General features: G+C 62.3%; 2 non-coding genes across 2 annotated transcripts; both read left to right on the top strand.

Annotated features, from left to right (window-relative positions):
• Nucleotides 1-3,255: 3,255 nt before the first annotated feature.
• Nucleotides 3,256-3,374, top strand: LOC131864016 (5S ribosomal RNA). Its single transcript, XR_009362908.1, has one exon. It is a non-coding gene; the product is annotated as a 5S ribosomal RNA (ribosomal RNA).
• A 7,817-nt stretch (nt 3,375-11,191) lies between these two features.
• Nucleotides 11,192-11,310, top strand: LOC131864001 (5S ribosomal RNA). The gene has a single exon (XR_009362893.1). It is a non-coding gene; the product is annotated as a 5S ribosomal RNA (ribosomal RNA).
• Nucleotides 11,311-15,808: the final 4,498 nt, after the last annotated feature.

The following is a 15,808-nucleotide window of genomic DNA, read 5'->3' as shown; positions in this document are numbered from 1 at the left end:
TCCCCTATATAAGCTATTTGTCCGATTCTCATACATGTGTAGCCTGCAGGAGCCATTAGGACATTGACCCCAACTTTTGACTTCTTAACGAAAACAAGGTCTTTGAGGTTGGCGTAATGCGCACAACCAAGGGAGTTGACCCATCAAACCCAACACCTCCCCTATATAAGCTATTTGTCTGATTCTCATACATGTGTAGCCTGCAACAACGATTAGGACATCCACCCCAACTTCTGAATTCGTCTGCGTTGACCGCACCAAAGGTGCACGCCTTGGTGCTCACCAAAATCCGACTTCCGACTTCTTCTGCTATGCGGGGTCTTTGAGGTTGGCGCAGTGCGCACAACCAGGGGAGTCAACCCACCGAATGCAACACCTCCCCTATATAAGCTATTTGTCTGATTCTCATACATGCGTAGACTGCAGCAATGATTAGGACATCCACCCCAACTTTTGACTTCTTAAACAAGACAGGGTCTTTGAAGTTGGTGCAGTGCACACAACCAGGGGAGTCGACCCATCAAACGCAACACCTCCCCTATATAAAGCTATTTGTCCGATTCTCATACGTGTAGTCTGCAGCAGCGATTAGGACATCGACCCCAACTTCCGAATTCGTTTGCATTGACCGCACCAAAGGTGCACGCCTTGGTGTGCACCCTGGAGTGCACTTTGGTGCTCACCTCGGTGCACACTTTGGTGTGCACCTCGGTGTGCACCAAAGGTGCGCACCTTGGAGCGCACCAAAGGTGTACACTTTGGAGCGCACCACATAGGGTCTTTGAGAGGTTGGCGCAGTGCGCACACCAAGGTGGGTGTTGAGGTGCGTGCCGAGGTGGGTGGGTGCTAGGGTGCGCTCCATGGTGGGTGCCAGGGTGGGTGCGTGCTAGGGTGGATTCCAAAGAGGGTCATAGGGTGGGTGCCAAGGTGGGTTGGTGATATAGTGGGTTCAAAGGTGGGTACTAGGGTGGGTTCCAAGGTGGGTCACAAGTTGGGTGCCAGGATGCGTGGGTGTTAGGTTGGGTGCCAAGGTGGGCTCCTGCGTGGGTGGGTGCTAGGGTGGGTTTCAAGGTGGACGCGAGGGCGGGTGCCAAGGTGGGTAACAAGTTGGGTGTTAGGATGGGTGAGTGCTAGAGTGGGTGCCAAGGTGGGTGGGTGCTAAGGTGGATGCCAAGGTGGTTCACAGGGTGGGTGGGTTCTAGGGTGAGTTCCAAGGTGGGTCACAGGTTCAGTGCTAGGGTGGGTGTCAAGGCGGGTGTCGAGGTGCCTGGGTGCTAGGGTGTGGATGCCAATGTGGGTCATAGGGTGGGTACTAGGGTGGGCTGCAATGTGGGTGCCAAGGTGGGTAACATGCTCGGTGGGTTCTAAATTGGGTGCCAGGGTGGGTGTGCACCCACCTTGCCCGAGGTGGGTGCCAAGGTGCCAGTGTGGGTGGGTGCTAAGGTGGATGCCAAGGTGGGTGAGAAGGTGGGTGATAGGTTGAGTGGTAGGATGGGTGGGTGCCAAGATGGGTCACAGGGTGGGTGCAAGGGTGGGTAGGTGCTAGGGTTGGTGTCAGGGTGGGTGGGTGCTAGGTTGGGTTCCAAGGTGGGTGCGAGGGTGAGTGTCAAGGTGGGTCACAGGTTAGGTGCTAGGATGGGTGAGTGCTAGGGTGCAAAGGTGCCAGGGTGGGTGCTAGGATGGGTCGATGCTAGGGTGAGTGGCAAGGTGGGTCCACAAGTGTCAAGGTGGGTGCCGAGGTGGGTGCCAAGTCGGCGACTGCTATGGTGGATGCCAAGGTGGGTCACGGGGTGGGTGCCAAGTTGCTAGGTTGGGTTCCAAGGTGGGTGCCAACGTGGGTGCTAGGGTGCGTGGGTTAAAGGGTGTGTCACAACGTGGGTGCCAGGATGGGTGCGCACCCACACTGGCCAAGACGGGTGCGGGTGCAAGGTTGGGTTCCAAGCCCGGTCACAGGCTGGGTGCTAGGATGGGTGGGTGCCAAGGTGGGCACCAGGGTGGGTGCACCCACCCTGGCCAAGGTGGGTCACGGGGTGGGTCCTAGGGTGGGTAACGGGGTGGGTACTAAGGTGCGTGCCAAGGTGGGTCATAGGGTGGGTGCCAAGGTGGGCACCAGGGTGGGTGTGCACCAACCCTAGCCAGGGTAGGTCACGGGGTGGTTGTCGGGGTGGGCGTCAAGGAGCCAAGGTGGGTGGCAAGTAGCCAAGTTGCGTGCCAAGGTGGGTGTCGGGGTGGGTGCCAAGGATCCAAGGTGGGTGCCAAGGAACCAAGGTGGGTGTCTGGGTGGGTGCCGAGGTGGGAGCCAGGGTGGGTCCCAAGGTGAGTGCAAAGGTGGGTGCCAGGGTCAAGGTGAGTGCCAATGTGGGTTCCAAGGTGCCAGGGTCAGGGTGAGTGCCAATGTGGGTTCAAAGGTGCTAAGTTGGGTGCGAGGTTGGGTGCGAGGGTGGGTGGGTGCCAAGGTGTGCTAGGTGGAAGCCCGGGTGGGTCGGCATCCCATGGGTGTCGAGTTGGGTGCCTGATGGGTGCTTCTTGTCAAGTTTTAGTCGTCGGGACTCATTTCGAGCCTTAGAGGTCGTTTCTTGTCCGGTTGCCCTGTCTTCGACCTGGGAACCCAATTTTGGTCCTCGGGTCCCATTTTTTTTTGTCTCGCATCCCACTTTTGGCCTGTGGCCTTTTCGGGGTCGATTCTCGTTTTGGGCATCAGAGCATGTTTCTTCTCCTAAAACCCAATATTTGTTTATTAAGTCTCGGAACACATTTTTGTTCTCGTGGACCCATCATGGGTCTTGGAACGCATTTGTGGTCCTTGGGTCCCATTTTGCATCCCGAAACTTGTGTTTTGGTGCTTGATCCCTATTTTGGGTGCCCACCTTGCACCAAGTGCGCACCCGGGGCAAACCGAGCGCCTTGGTGCACCGGGGCAAGATCGAGCGTGCACCCGAGGCGCCCCGAACATGCACCAAGGTGCACTCGGCCCACATGTGAGCGCAGGTCGTTGCGCCCGAGGTGGTGTGTGGGCACCGCGTTGCAGACGGGACACTGCACGCACACGACGCCCCCTCCAGGTGCACGCACGTAGGCCGGGCCGGGTGCACACCCGACGCCCTAGCAAGGTGCGCGCACCCGGGCAGGGCTCACACTTGGCGAACGGGGCGCACTTCGCGAGGGAGGGTGTGCACCTCGACGGGGGTGGGTGGCCGGGGTGGATTCGCACGTGGGTCGCGGTTTGCTAAGTACACACTGCGACAAGCTCATAACGGGTGCGATCATACCAGCATTAGTGCACCGGATCCCATCAGAACTCCGCAGTTAAGCGCGCTTGGGCCGGAGTAGTACTGGGATGGGTGACCTCCCGGGAAGTCCCGGTGTTGCACCCTTTTTTAGTTTTTCGCCGGGCGTCGCAATGCTATTTGAATAAACCTTTTGCCCGTTTGCGTTCTCGTCGGGGCCGGGCCGGGCCGGGGTGCGCTGCCCGCACTACCGCGCGCGCGGGGGCGACACCGAGCGCGCACCCGAGGCACCCCGAGCACACAGGCCACGGTGCAACCCGGGCGTTGTGCGCGCACCCCGGTGCGCCCGAGGTGCTGCGCGCGCACCCAGGTGAAATCGGTGTGCACCTCGGCCAGTGCGCGCTCGGTCGAGTCGCGCACGTTGGCCAAGGTGCACGGTGATGTTTCTTACTCTAAGGTTCCGCACCAGACGCCCGGGACAGGTGAGCGAAGCTGGGCGGGGCCGGGTGCGCGGCCGGGGCAGGTGCACGCAGCTGGAGAGAGCTTTGGAGCACACTTCGGAGCGCACCAATGATGCGCTCCATTCAAAAGTTTCCTGAAAAGGCAAAAAAAGTTGAGATTATAGAATTTCCCACTTGAGAGATTGTAAAAAAAAAAAATTTAAAATGAAGGAAACGCGGGTGCCAAGGTGTGCGCAGCCCAGCCAAGGTGTGCGCACCAAGGCGCCCACCCTGGCGAAGGTGCACGCAAGGTGCGCACCCGAGGCAAACCGGACAATTAACCCAACTTTCGACTTCGCGCGCACCTTGGAGCGCACTTCGGAGCGCTCCTTGGTGCGCACCAATCTTGGGCACCTCGGAGTGCACCATGGCGCCCACCAAGGTGCGCACCCGGGGCAAACCGAGCTCCGACTTCGTGCGCACCTTGGAGCGCACGAAAGGTGCGCACCATGGCGCCCACCAAGGTGCGCAGCCCAGCCAAGGCGTGCGCATCAAGGTGCGCACCCTGGCGAAGGTGCGCACCCGGGGCAAACCGAGCTCCGACTTCGTGCGCACCTTGGAGCGCACAAAAGGTGCGCAACCCAGCCAAGGTGTGCGCACCCCGGTCAAACCGAGCTCCGAATCGTGCGCACCAGAGGTGCACGCCATCGTGCGCACCTTGGAGCACACTTCGGAGCCCTCCTTGGTGCGCGCCGATGTTGCGCACCTCGGAGCGCACCCGGGGAAAACAATGCAATTAACCCGACTTTCGACTTCGTGGGCACCTCGGAGCGCTCTCGGGTTCGCACCTCGGAGCACACCGAGGTGCGCACCTTTGATGCGCTGCCTTCACCAATTTCCAGAAAAGGCAAGAAAACATTGAGAAGGTGTGCGCACCGAGGTGCCCACCCTGGCGAAGGTGCACGCGAGGTGCGCACCCGGGGCAAACCGGGCTCCGACTTCGTGCACGCCGCACCTTGGAGCACACTTCGGAGCGCTCCTTGGTGCGCACCAGGGCGCGCAACCCAGCCGAGGTGCCCACCCCGGCGAAGGTGCACGCGAGGTGCGCACCCGGGGCAAACCGGGCTCCGACTTCGTGCACGCCATGGTGCCCACCGCGGCGAAGGTGCACGCGAGGTGCGCACCCGGGGCAAACCGGGCTCCGACTTCGTGCACGCCGCACCTTGGAGCACACTTCGGAGCGCTCCTTGGTGCGCACCATGGTGCCCACCAGGGCGCGCAACCCCGCCGAAGGTGCACGCGAGGTGCGCACCCGGGGCAAACCGGGCTCCGACTTCGTGCACGCCGCACCTTGGAGCACACTTCGGAGCGCTCCTTGGTGCGCACCATGGTGCCCACCAGGGCGCGCAACCCCGCCGAAGGTGCACGCGAGGTGCGCACCCGGGGCAAACCGGGCTCCGACTTCGTGCACGCCATGGTGCGCACCGCGGCGAAGGTGCGCACCCGGGGCAAACCGGGCTCCGACTTCGTGCACGCCGCACCTTGGAGCACACTTCGGAGCGCTCCTTGGTGCGCACCAGGGCGCGCAACCCAGCCGAGGTGCCCACCCCGGCGAAGGTGCACGCGAGGTGCGTACCCGGGGCAAACCGGGCTCCGACTTCGTGCACGCCGCACCTTGGAGCACACTTCGGAGCGCTCCTTGGTGCGCACCATGGTGCCCACCAGGCCGCGCAACCCAGCCAAGGTGTGCGCACCAAGGTGCACGCGAGGTGCGCACCCGGGGCAAACCGGGGTCCGACTTCGTGCACGCCGCACCTTGGAGCACACATCGGGGCGCTCCCGGGTTCGCACCGGCGTTGCGCACCGTGGTGGGCACCTCGGAGCACACCAAGGTGGGCAGCGAGGTGCGCACCTTTGATGCGATGCCTTCACTAATTTCCATAAAAGGCAAAAAAAAAACGAGATTTTAAAATTTCCGTTTTGAAAGATAGTGAGAAAAAGGGAATGCTGGTGCCATCTTGAGCCCGCCCTGGTGCGCAGCCCAGCCAAGGTGTGCGCACCAAGGTGCCCACCCTGGCGAAGGTGCGCGCCCGGGCAATTAATCCAACTTCCAACTTCGCGCGCGCCAGGGTGGGAGCGCACCCAACAACCGGGCCTGGGAAGAGCCAATGCGAGAAACCCCACCAAACGCTCTGACAAAAAAAGAGGGGGCGCTCCAGTAACCCCGCTTCGGAGCGCACCCTGGGCAAACCCAGCCAAGGTGCCCACCCCGGCCAAGGTGCAGGCGAGGTGCGCACCCGGGGCAAACCGGGCTCCGACAACGTGCACGCCGCACCTTGGAGCACACTTCGTAGCGCTCCCGGGTGCGCACCTCAGAGCACACCAAGGTGGGCAGCGAGGTGCGCACCTTTGATGCGCTGCCTTCACTAATTTCCAGAAAAGGCAAAAAAAAAAGGAGATTTTAAAATTTCCGTTTTGAAAGATAGTGAAAAAAACGGAACGCGCGTGCCATCTTGAGCCCGCCCTGGTGCGCAGCCCAGGTAAGGTGCCCACCCTGGCAAAGGTGCGCACCCGGGCAATTAACCCTACTTCCGACTTCGTGCGCGCCAGGGTGGCAACCGGGCCTCGGAAGAGCCAATGCGAGAAACCCCACCAAACGCTCCGACAAAAAAAGAGGCGGCGCTCCAATAACCCCGCTTCGGAGCGCAGCCGGGGCAAACCCAGCCAAGGTGCCCACCCCGACGAAGGTGCACGCGAGGTGCGCACCCGGGGCAAACCGGGCTCCGACAACGTGCACGCAGCACCTTGGAGCACACTTCGAAGCACTCCCGGGTGCCCACCGGCGTTGCGCACCGTGGTGGGCAGCGAGGTGCGCACCTTTGATGCGCTGCCTTCACTAATTTCCAGAAAAAGGCAAAAAAAAATGAGATTTTAAAATTTCCGTTTTGAAAGATAGTGAAAAAAAAGGAACGCGGGTGCCATCTTGAGCCCGCCCTGGTGCGCAGCCCAGGCAAGGCATGCGCACCAAGGTGCCCACCCGAGGTGCACACCCGGGGCAAACCGGGCTCCGACTTCGTGCAGGCCGCACCTTGGAGCACACTTCGGAGCGCTCCTTGGTGCGCACCATGGTGCCCACCAGGGCGCGCAACCCAGCCAAGGTCTGCACACCAAGGTGCCCACCCCGGCGAAGGTGCACGCGAGGTGCGCACCCGGGGCAAACCGGGCTCCGACTTCGTGCACGCCATGGTGCCCACCGCGGCGAAGGTGCACGCGAGGTGCGCACCCGGGGCAAACCGGGCTCCGACTTCGTGCACGCCGCACCTTGGAGCACACTTCGGAGCGCTCCTTGGTGCGCACCATGGTGCCCACCAGGGCGCGCAACCCAGCCAAGGTGTGCGCACCAAGGTGCACGCGAGGTGCGCACCCGGGGCAAACCGGGGTCCGACTTCGTGCACGCCGCACCTTGGAGCACACATCGGAGCGCTCCCAGGTTCGCACCAGCGTTGCGCACCTTTGATGCGCTGCCTTCACTAATTTCCAGAAAAGGCAAAAAAAAACGAGATTTTAAAATTTCCGTTCTGAAAGATAGTGAAAAAAACGGAACGCGGGTGCCATCTTGAGCCCTTCCTGGTGCGCAGCCCAGGCAAGTTGTGCGCACCAAGGTGCCCACCCTGGCGGAGGTGCGCGCCCGGGGCAATCCGGGCTCCGACTTCGTGCACTGCATGGTGCCCACCAAGGCGCGCAACCCAGCCAAGGTGCCCACCGCAGCGAAGGTGCACGCGAGGTGCGCACCCGAGGTGCACACCCGGGGCAAACCGGGCTCCGACTTCGTGCACGCCGCACCTTGGAGCACACTTCAGAGCGCTCCTTGGTGCGCACCAGGGCGCGCAACCCAGCCGAGGTGCCCACCCCGGCGAAGGTGCACGCGAGGTGCGCACCCGGGGCAAACCGGGCTCCGACTTCGTGCACGCCATGGTGCCCACCGCGGCGAAGGTGCGCACCCGGGGCAAACCGGGCTCCGACTTCGTGCACGCCGCACCTTGGAGCACACTTCGGAGCGCTCCTTGGTGCGCACCATGGTGCCCACCAGGCCGCGCAACCCAGCCAAGGTGTGCGCACCAAGGTGCACGCGAGGTGCGCACCCGGGGCAAACCGGGGTCCGACTTCGTGCACGCCGCACCTTGGAGCACACATCGGGGCGCTCCCGGGTTCGCACCGGCGTTGCGCACCGTGGTGGGCACCTCGGAGCACACCAAGGTGGGCAGCGAGGTGCGCACCTTTGATGCGATGCCTTCACTAATTTCCATAAAAGGCAAAAAAAAAACGAGATTTTAAAATTTCCGTTTTGAAAGATAGTGAGAAAAAGGGAATGCTGGTGCCATCTTGAGCCCGCCCTGGTGCGCAGCCCAGCCAAGGTTTGCGCACCAAGGTGCCCACCCTGGCGAAGGTGCGCGCCCGGGCAATTAACCCAACTTCCAACTTCGCGCGCGCCAGGGTGGGAGCGCACCCAACAACCGGGCCTGGGAAGAGCCAATGCGAGAAACCCCACCAAACTCTCTGACAAAAAAAGAGGGGGCGCTCCAGTAACCCCGCTTCGGAGCGCACCCTGGGCAAACCCAGCCAAGGTGCCCACCCCGGCCAAGGTGCAGGCGAGGTGCGCACCCGGGGCAAACCGGGCTCCGACAACGTGCACGCCGCACCTTGGAGCACACTTCGTAGCGCTCCCGGGTGCGCACCTCAGAGCACACCAAGGTGGGCAGCGAGGTGCGCACCTTTGATGCGCTGCCTTCACTAATTTCCAGAAAAGGCAAAAAAAAAAGGAGATTTTAAAATTTCCGTTTTGAAAGATAGTGAAAAAAACGGAACGCGCGTGCCATCTTGAGCCCGCCCTGGTGCGCAGCCCAGGTAAGGTGCCACCCTGGCAAAGGTGCGCACCCGGGCAATTAACCCTACTTCCGACTTCGTGCGCGCCAGGGTGGCAACCGGGCCTCGGAAGAGCCAATGCGAGAAACCCCACCAAACGCTCCGACAAAAAAAGAGGCGGCGCTCCAATAACCCCGCTTCGGAGCGCAGCCGGGGCAAACCAAGCCAAGGTGCCCACCCCGACGAAGGTGCACGCGAGGTGCGCACCCGGGGCAAACCGGGCTCCGACAACGTGCACGCAGCACCTTGGAGCACACTTCGAAGCACTCCCGGGTGCCCACCGGCGTTGCGCACCGTGGTGGGCAGCGAGGTGCGCACCTTTGATGCGCTGCCTTCACTAATTTCCAGAAAAAGGCAAAAAAAAATGAGATTTTAAAATTTCCGTTTTGAAAGATAGTGAAAAAAAAGGAACGCGGGTGCCATCTTGAGCCCGCCCTGGTGCGCAGCCCAGGCAAGGCATGCGCACCAAGGTGCCCACCCGAGGTGCACACCCGGGGCAAACCGGGCTCCGACTTCGTGCAGGCCGCACCTTGGAGCACACTTCGGAGCGCTCCTTGGTGCGCACCATGGTGCCCACCAGGGCGCACCCGAGGCAAACCGGGCTCCGACTTCGTGCACGCCGCACCTTGGAGCACACATCGGAGCGCTCCCAGGTTCGCACCAGCGTTGCGCACCTTTGATGCGCTGCCTTCACTAATTTCCAGAAAAGGCAAAAAAAAACGATATTTTAAAATTTCCGTTCTGAAAGATAGTGAAAAAAACGGAACGCGGGTGCCATCTTGAGCCCTTCCTGATGCGCAGCCCAGGCAAGTTGTGCGCACCAAGGTGCCCACCCTGGCGGAGGTGCGCGCCCGGGGCAAACCGGGCTCCGACTTCGTGCACTGCATGGTGCCCACCAAGGCGCGCAACCCAGCCAAGGTGCCCACCGCAGCGAAGGTGCACGCGAGGTGCGCACCCGAGGTGCACACCCGGGGCAAACCGGGCTCCGACTTCGTGCACGCCGCACCTTGGAGCACACTTCAGAGCGCTCCTTGGTACGCACCAGGGCGCGCAACCCAGCCAAGGTGCTCACCCCGGCGAAGGTGCACGCGAGGTGCGCACCCGGGGCAAACCGGGCTCGGACTTCGTGCACGCCGCACCTTGGAGCACACATCGGAGCGCTCCCGGGTTCGCACCAGCATTGCGCACCTTTGATGCGCTGCCTTCACTAATTTCCAGAAAAGGCAAAAAAAAGAAAAAAATGAGATTTTAAAATTTCCGTTTTGAAAGATAGTGAAAAAAACGGAACGCGGGTGCCATCTTGAGCCCGCCCTGGTGTGCAGCCCAGGCAAGTTGTGCGCACCAAGGCACCCACCCTGGCCAAGGTGGGTCACGGGGTGGGTCCTAGGGTGGGTAACGGGGTGGGTACTAAGGTGCGTGCCAAGGTGGGTCATAGGGTGGGTGCCAAGGTGGGCACCAGGGTGGGTGTGCACCAACCCTAGCCAGGGTAGGTCACGGGGTGGTTGTCGGGGTGGGCGTCAAGGAGCCAAGGTGGGTGGCAAGTAGCCAAGTTGCGTGCCAAGGTGGGTGTCGGGGTGGGTGCCAAGGATCCAAGGTGGGTGCCAAGGAACCAAGGTGGGTGTCTGGGTGGGTGCCGAGGTGGGAGCCAGGGTGGGTCCCAAGGTGAGTGCAAAGGTGGGTGCCAGGGTCAAGGTGAGTGCCAATGTGGGTTCCAAGGTGCCAGGGTCAGGGTGAGTGCCAATGTGGGTTCAAAGGTGCTAAGTTGGGTGCGAGGTTGGGTGCGAGGGTGGGTGGGTGCCAAGGTGTGCTAGGTGGAAGCCCGGGTGGGTCGGCATCCCATGGGTGTCGAGTTGGGTGCCTGATGGGTGCTTCTTGTCAAGTTTTAGTCGTCGGGACTCATTTCGAGCCTTAGAGGTCGTTTCTTGTCCGGTTGCCCTGTCTTCGACCTGGGAACCCAATTTTGGTCCTCGGGTCCCATTTTTTTTTGTCTCGCATCCCACTTTTGGCCTGTGGCCTTTTCGGGGTCGATTCTCGTTTTGGGCATCAGAGCATGTTTCTTCTCCTAAAACCCAATATTTGTTTATTAAGTCTCGGAACACATTTTTGTTCTCGTGGACCCATCATGGGTCTTGGAACGCATTTGTGGTCCTTGGGTCCCATTTTGCATCCCGAAACTTGTGTTTTGGTGCTTGATCCCTATTTTGGGTGCCCACCTTGCACCAAGTGCGCACCCGGGGCAAACCGAGCGCCTTGGTGCACCGGGGCAAGATCGAGCGTGCACCCGAGGCGCCCCGAACATGCACCAAGGTGCACTCGGCCCACATGTGAGCGCAGGTCGTTGCGCCCGAGGTGGTGTGTGGGCACCGCGTTGCAGACGGGACACTGCACGCACACGACGCCCCCTACAGGTGCACGCACGTAGGCCGGGCCGGGTGCACACCCGACGCCCTAGCAAGGTGCGCGCACCCGGGCAGGGCTCACACTTGGCGAACGGGGCGCACTTCGCGAGGGAGGGTGTGCACCTCGACGGGGGTGGGTGGCCGGGGTGGATTCGCACGTGGGTCGCGGTTTGCTAAGTACACACTGCGACAAGCTCATAACGGGTGCGATCATACCAGCGTTAGTGCACCGGATCCCATCAGAACTCCGCAGTTAAGCGCGCTTGGGCCGGAGTAGTACTGGGATGGGTGACCTCCCGGGAAGTCCCGGTGTTGCACCCTTTTTTAGTTTTTCGCCGGGCATCGCAATGCTATTTGAATAAACCTTTTGCCCGTTTGCGTTCTCGTCGGGGCCGGGCCGGGCCGGGGTGCGCTGCCCGCACTACCGCGCGCGCGGGGGCGACACCGAGCGCGCACCCGAGGCGCCCCGAGCACACAGGCCACGGTGCAACCCGGGCGTTGTGCGCGCACCCCGGTGCGCCCGAGGTGCTGCGCGCGCACCCAGGTGAAATCGGTGTGCACCTCGGCCAGTGCGCGCTCGGTCGAGTCGCGCACGTTGGCCAAGGTGCACGGTGATGTTTCTTACTCTAAGGTTCCGCACCAGACGCCCGGGACAGGTGAGCGAAGCTGGGCGGGGCCGGGTGCGCGGCCGGGGCAGGTGCACGCAGCTGGAGAGAGCTTTGGAGCACACTTCGGAGCGCACCAATGATGCGCTCCATTCAAAAGTTTCCTGAAAAGGCAAAAAAAGTTGAGATTATAGAATTTCCCACTTGAGAGATTGTAAAAAAAAAAAATTTAAAATGAAGGAAACGCGGGTGCCAAGGTGTGCGCAGCCCAGCCAAGGTGTGCGCACCAAGGCGCCCACCCTGGCGAAGGTGCACGCAAGGTGCGCACCCGAGGCAAACCGGACAATTAACCCAACTTTCGACTTCGCGCGCACCTTGGAGCGCACTTCGGAGCGCTCCTTGGTGCGCACCAATCTTGGGCACCTCGGAGTGCACCATGGCGCCCACCAAGGTGCGCACCCGGGGCAAACCGAGCTCCGACTTCGTGCGCACCTTGGAGCGCACGAAAGGTGCGCACCATGGCGCCCACCAAGGTGCGCAGCCCAGCCAAGGCGTGCGCATCAAGGTGCGCACCCTGGCGAAGGTGCGCACCCGGGGCAAACCGAGCTCCGACTTCGTGCGCACCTTGGAGCGCACAAAAGGTGCGCAACCCAGCCAAGGTGTGCGCACCCCGGTCAAACCGAGCTCCGAATCGTGCGCACCAGAGGTGCACGCCATCGTGCGCACCTTGGAGCACACTTCGGAGCCCTCCTTGGTGCGCGCCGATGTTGCGCACCTCGGAGCGCACCCGGGGAAAACAATGCAATTAACCCGACTTTCGACTTCGTGGGCACCTCGGAGCGCTCTCGGGTTCGCACCTCGGAGCACACCGAGGTGCGCACCTTTGATGCGCTGCCTTCACCAATTTCCAGAAAAGGCAAGAAAACATTGAGAAGGTGTGCGCACCGAGGTGCCCACCCTGGCGAAGGTGCACGCGAGGTGCGCACCCGGGGCAAACCGGGCTCCGACTTCGTGCACGCCGCACCTTGGAGCACACTTCGGAGCGCTCCTTGGTGCGCACCAGGGCGCGCAACCCAGCCGAGGTGCCCACCCCGGCGAAGGTGCACGCGAGGTGCGCACCCGGGGCAAACCGGGCTCCGACTTCGTGCACGCCATGGTGCCCACCGCGGCGAAGGTGCACGCGAGGTGCGCACCCGGGGCAAACCGGGCTCCGACTTCGTGCACGCCGCACCTTGGAGCACACTTCGGAGCGCTCCTTGGTGTGCACCATGGTGCCCACCAGGGCGCGCAACCCCGCCGAAGGTGCACGCGAGGTGCGCACCCGGGGCAAACCGGGCTCCGACTTCGTGCACGCCGCACCTTGGAGCACACTTCGGAGCGCTCCTTGGTGCGCACCATGGTGCCCACCAGGGCGCGCAACCCCGCCGAAGGTGCACGCGAGGTGCGCACCCGGGGCAAACCGGGCTCCGACTTCGTGCACGCCATGGTGCGCACCGCGGCGAAGGTGCGCACCCGGGGCAAACCGGGCTCCGACTTCGTGCACGCCGCACCTTGGAGCACACTTCGGAGCGCTCCTTGGTGCGCACCAGGGCGCGCAACCCAGCCGAGGTGCCCACCCCGGCGAAGGTGCACGCGAGGTGCGTACCCGGGGCAAACCGGGCTCCGACTTCGTGCACGCCGCACCTTGGAGCACACTTCGGAGCGCTCCTTGGTGCGCACCATGGTGCCCACCAGGCCGCGCAACCCAGCCAAGGTGTGCGCACCAAGGTGCACGCGAGGTGCGCACCCGGGGCAAACCGGGGTCCGACTTCGTGCACGCCGCACCTTGGAGCACACATCGGGGCGCTCCCGGGTTCGCACCGGCGTTGCGCACCGTGGTGGGCACCTCGGAGCACACCAAGGTGGGCAGCGAGGTGCGCACCTTTGATGCGATGCCTTCACTAATTTCCATAAAAGGCAAAAAAAAAACGAGATTTTAAAATTTCCGTTTTGAAAGATAGTGAGAAAAAGGGAATGCTGGTGCCATCTTGAGCCCGCCCTGGTGCGCAGCCCAGCCAAGGTGTGCGCACCAAGGTGCCCACCCTGGCGAAGGTGCGCGCCCGGGCAATTAACCCAACTTCCAACTTCGCGCGCGCCAGGGTGGGAGCGCACCCAACAACCGGGCCTGGGAAGAGCCAATGCGAGAAACCCCACCAAACGCTCTGACAAAAAAAGAGGGGGCGCTCCAGTAACCCCGCTTCGGAGCGCACCCTGGGCAAACCCAGCCAAGGTGCCCACCCCGGCCAAGGTGCAGGCGAGGTGCGCACCCGGGGCAAACCGGGCTCCGACAACGTGCACGCCGCACCTTGGAGCACACTTCGTAGCGCTCCCGGGTGCGCACCTCAGAGCACACCAAGGTGGGCAGCGAGGTGCGCACCTTTGATGCGCTGCCTTCACTAATTTCCAGAAAAGGCAAAAAAAAAAGGAGATTTTAAAATTTCCGTTTTGAAAGATAGTGAAAAAAACGGAACGCGCGTGCCATCTTGAGCCCGCCCTGGTGCGCAGCCCAGGTAAGGTGCCCACCCTGGCAAAGGTGCGCACCCGGGCAATTAACCCTACTTCCGACTTCGTGCGCGCCAGGGTGGCAACCGGGCCTCGGAAGAGCCAATGCGAGAAACCCCACCAAACGCTCCGACAAAAAAAGAGGCGGCGCTCCAATAACCCCGCTTCGGAGCGCAGCCGGGGCAAACCCAGCCAAGGTGCCCACCCCGACGAAGGTGCACGCGAGGTGCGCACCCGGGGCAAACCGGGCTCCGACAACGTGCACGCAGCACCTTGGAGCACACTTCGAAGCACTCCCGGGTGCCCACCGGCGTTGCGCACCGTGGTGGGCAGCGAGGTGCGCACCTTTGATGCGCTGCCTTCACTAATTTCCAGAAAAAGGCAAAAAAAAATGAGATTTTAAAATTTCCGTTTTGAAAGATAGTGAAAAAAAAGGAACGCGGGTGCCATCTTGAGCCCGCCCTGGTGCGCAGCCCAGGCAAGGCATGCGCACCAAGGTGCCCACCCGAGGTGCACACCCGGGGCAAACCGGGCTCCGACTTCGTGCAGGCCGCACCTTGGAGCACACTTCGGAGCGCTCCTTGGTGCGCACCATGGTGCCCACCAGGGCGCGCAACCCAGCCAAGGTCTGCACACCAAGGTGCCCACCCCGGCGAAGGTGCACGCGAGGTGCGCACCCGGGGCAAACCGGGCTCCGACTTCGTGCACGCCATGGTGCCCACCGCGGCGAAGGTGCACGCGAGGTGCGCACCCGGGGCAAACCGGGCTCCGACTTCGTGCACGCCGCACCTTGGAGCACACTTCGGAGCGCTCCTTGGTGCGCACCATGGTGCCCACCAGGGCGCGCAACCCAGCCAAGGTGTGCGCACCAAGGTGCACGCGAGGTGCGCACCCGGGGCAAACCGGGGTCCGACTTCGTGCACGCCGCACCTTGGAGCACACATCGGAGCGCTCCCAGGTTCGCACCAGCGTTGCGCACCTTTGATGCGCTGCCTTCACTAATTTCCAGAAAAGGCAAAAAAAAACGAGATTTTAAAATTTCCGTTCTGAAAGATAGTGAAAAAAACGGAACGCGGGTGCCATCTTGAGCCCTTCCTGGTGCGCAGCCCAGGCAAGTTGTGCGCACCAAGGTGCCCACCCTGGCGGAGGTGCGCGCCCGGGGCAATCCGGGCTCCGACTTCGTGCACTGCATGGTGCCCACCAAGGCGCGCAACCCAGCCAAGGTGCCCACCGCAGCGAAGGTGCACGCGAGGTGCGCACCCGAGGTGCACACCCGGGGCAAACCGGGCTCCGACTTCGTGCACGCCGCACCTTGGAGCACACTTCAGAGCGCTCCTTGGTGCGCACCAGGGCGCGCAACCCAACCAAGGTCTGCACACCAAGGTGCTCACCCCGGCGAAGGTGCACGCGAGGTGCGCACCCGGGGCAAACCGGGCTCGGACTTCGTGCACGCCGCACCTTGGAGCACACATCGGAGCGCTCCCGGGTTCGCACCAGCATTGCGCACCTTTGATGCGCTCCAATAACCCCACTTCGGAGCGCACCAGAAACCGCACTGGACGCTTGGGCAAAAATGTAATGCGCACCCGAAGCCCCTACCCAGAAATCCCCAGTTCGGACATGGGGAGCTGCAACGGTAAAAAGCCTCACTAAACTCTCGGACGGAAAGGTGG

Source organism: Cryptomeria japonica, unplaced genomic scaffold (assembly GCF_030272615.1).
Source record: "Cryptomeria japonica unplaced genomic scaffold, Sugi_1.0 HiC_scaffold_74, whole genome shotgun sequence".
Taxonomy (NCBI): Eukaryota; Viridiplantae; Streptophyta; class Pinopsida; order Cupressales; family Cupressaceae; genus Cryptomeria; species Cryptomeria japonica.
This window is presented reverse-complemented; position numbering and strand designations above follow the sequence as displayed.